The following is a 3746-nucleotide window of genomic DNA, read 5'->3' as shown; positions in this document are numbered from 1 at the left end:
GAAGGTGACTACAATGCGCCATTATAAGGTAAATTGCAGGTGAGCAGATTTATTTGATACATTTTTGTATCTTTGTCATTTTATTTCGTTACCATGAATTTAATACTAACGATTGAAAATCGGCGATACAACAGCCACTAACTGACATAACTGACTAACTAATAACTGACGAACAGCTGAGATTGAACGAACTTTCGTGCACGAAGGTGACTACAATGCGCCATTATAAATTGCAGGTGAGCAGATTTATTTGATACATTTTTGTATCTTTGTCATTTTATTTCGTTACCATGAATTTAATACTAACGAAATAAAATGACAAAGATACAAAAATGTATCAAATAAATCTGCTCACGTGCAATTTATAATGGCGCATTGTAGTCACCTTCGTGCACTAAAGTTCGTTAAATCTCAGCTGCTCAATATTTTCAGTTATTTGCTGTTGTGTAGCCTCTTCTCAAAATGCAAATGATCTGTTAACTTTATTTTCAAAGAATAGTTTTTTTTGTTATTGTTTGGTTGGTGTCTTATATGAAACTGCGACATTGCGCAATTTATTGGACAGACTTGTTTAAGATCACACAGCGTAATTTGGGTGGCATTTTACTTCGTATTTTTAAATCATCTTTTTATTTTTGACAATATCTGTAAATTTAGTTTTCTGCTCTTAATTGTGAATGCACACTTGATGGTTTTAAATGCTCCTGAAATTAAGTGCTGCTTGACGAGCCTATATTGTGTTAATGTATGTGACGTCACTGAAGGCCTAAGGTTGAAATGCACGGCCCGCCACTGTTCACAGGTTAAAAGAGTTCCCAGATCACGTCTGATGGAACGCTTTCGTCAGAATACTCCAACAATCAAAAAAAGGTATGTCACTGAACACACCGTATTTCTTGTCTTGCTGAAATAATGCCGTTTCAGAAGGCAGCTCTGTCAGATGCAAGTAAGCGACTGCTAGGGCTGCGTGGTTTTGGAAAAAAAGGGCAATATGGGTGTTGAATATAAGCGATACTGATAACACTGCAATATTTAGAATGTAACGATATTTTCACGAAATATTGTGCAGCCTTTGTGACTTCATAATACTTCCTGATAATGCTCGGCCAATGGCGAGTCCAGCTTTCTTTACGATGACCAGGGACGTAGCCTGAGCTTTGTGACTACTAGAGAGTCTTGACATTCATCATTCAATATTTTTTGCCGTTTGATGTGAAGTACCGATATTTTCAGTGGTTTAAAAGTATTTGGACAAGAAGTTTAAGGCCTGTTCGGAAATCAGCTCTGAGCGCGCACTAGTTCACTCCGACCGTTTGGAAACTCAGTGCGCGCTCTAAGTGCTGTACTGGGGAATACGGTGCGCCGGTGCGTCAGGCAGTCCTAATGGAAACAGTTTAAGCATGAGATGCTGAGTGGTTCAAAACAGAAGCTGCGTTAGGTAAATCGTTGAAGGGGAGCATGCTCTGCCTCTCCCCACACACGCACTCTCAGAGTAGTGCGCATGTGTCAAAGTGACTTTCCGAAAGCGCCCTTAATGACTTCCTGAAGGTTAGAGCCCTTGGACATGACCAAAGTTTTCTTCACAATTGAAGCCTTGGTGCCTTCACTTTTGTTGTCTGGCAAGCGAAGAGTACATTATTAAGCTGAGCTCAAGCCACCCAATGTTCCATTGAATAAGTCAGTTTGAATGCTTTTGAAAAGTCTGGATCGAGTTTCTTCGGGGTTGTTATTCATCTGCAATGCGCCATCCTACCAGTTTTGTAACATTTGATAGAATGTGAGTAAAGTACGGTCCCATACACCTCACAGTTATTATTTTTTACTTCAATCAGCAGTCACATATCAATAAACACGAGCAAGGTTTTTCTGTTAGCAGTCATAAAGGTTCACACCATTCAACCCCGGTTCAACCCGGTTAGCACCATGAGGGATTGATTTGGATGGTTTTCTGTTCTTTTGCTTTTGTATACTTTTCTCTCCTGATAAGTCTGATATAAGTTAACCTTGCTTTTATCTGTCCCAAAAAAATCGGATTCAACCATGTTCCTGTGCATGAATGTTTACATTTACATTACATTTACATTCATGTATCTCTTGAATGTAAAATTACACAATGATAGGCTTTCTCAAAAGATGGATAAAGTATCATGATTAAAAAAAAAAATAGCATGTTCCCTATGTATCTCATTTCAAAAGTCTCTATATGATCTCATTTTTGACATCATGATATTGTATTTACCTTTGATGAATTGCAGTGTCACTTGAAATTCCTTGTTTATCTCACCTAGATGATTTGGATTTGGAACATAACATCCTTTTTTTTTTTGTGTGACTAGTATGGACAAAAGGTCTGTTGATTACATTTTACAAAATTTCAAAAAGCGAGTACGGTGACATGTACTCAGCTGGGTGACGTGAGGATTTGAAGAATGAATGAAGGTGATTCAAGAAAGACTCGACAACCGTTTCAGTTCAAAGGTGATAGCGTGGGAGATTCCATTGAAGAAGAGATCCCAGAGGAGATTGAGAATGTTGAAAAGCCGTCAGTTTCCTCCCGCTCAAAAGACTCACCATCTTGCGCAAGCAAGAAACATGAAGAAACGGAGGAGTCTTGGCACAAGGAAGCCCTTGAGGCAGAGAGGAAAACAAAATCTACTTTGCGGGAAGCTCTCGAGAAGGAACAACACCAAAAGTATGTGATGAGAAAAGCTCTAAGAAAAGAGCGAAAATCGAATTCTATGCTTTTAAAAACTCTGGAGAATGAGAAAGCGAAGAAGAACGGTCTCCGTATTGAAATGGAGCTCATGGCGAAACACGCAGATCATCTTTGTAAGATGCTCGAAAGGCAGCAGTTTGGCTACACAAAGGTTGTGGGTAAACTGCGTAAAATGACAGCTCAACAGGAAAAAGATGAGAAGACAATGGAGACGCTTAAGAGGGACTTGGAGGCAACGTTGCACAAACACAAAAAAGAAGTAGCAGAGTTGGAGAGAGTAACAGGTGATCAAGTCCAGAAACTGAAGGACCAGGTCACTAAGATGCAAGGAGAAAGTGTGGAAAAAGACCATGAAATTGCATCCTTGCTCTTCAAGAGTCAGACTCTTCAACAGGATATTGAGGCTAAGGGGGCGACTGTTTCCGCACTGCAGGAGAAAGTCAGCCAACTGGCCTCCGACAGCGAAGAGCTGCGACGTGATCTTAAGATGGCTCTGAATCAGAGGCAGATTTCTCTTCAAGAACTCGAGGAGTCCAGAGAGCCTTGCGGCACCAACCGGGGCTTCGGTGAGAAGGACAAGGCCCTTTTCCAAAGAGTGTACCAACAGTTGCAAACACAAAGCAAGAAGCTCTCAGAGAAGACGGTGGCTTTAGAAAAGAGTCTTGCTGCTGAGAAGGGTTTGAGAGTCTCGCTAAGGAACGAACAGGAGCGCGTGAAGAAGATGCTCTTGCAAAATGAAACGCAGGTCAAGGCAATAACCGTCCTGAGTTATGAACAAAGAGAAGCCGTCGCTGCCTCCGACTGCCTTCACAACCACATTCACTCACTAAGGATGGAGAATGCATGTCGCACGGCCAAATACAACGCTCTGGAGGCAGAATACGATAAAGTGAGGTCTCGGTACCACTCCATCTCGGAGCGCTGCGAACAACTCGCATCGAAGAACAACGACCTCGTCTTTGAGAAGCAAACGCTCAATGCAAAGCTCCGGAACATGGAGGACAAAATCAGAGATTGTGAACTGGACTGG

The sequence above is a fragment of the Hippocampus comes genome, unplaced genomic scaffold (genome assembly GCF_001891065.2).
Source record: "Hippocampus comes isolate QL1 unplaced genomic scaffold, H_comes_QL1_v1.1 scaffold36, whole genome shotgun sequence".
NCBI lineage: Eukaryota > Metazoa > Chordata > Actinopteri > Syngnathiformes > Syngnathidae > Hippocampus > Hippocampus comes.
This window is presented reverse-complemented; position numbering follows the sequence as displayed.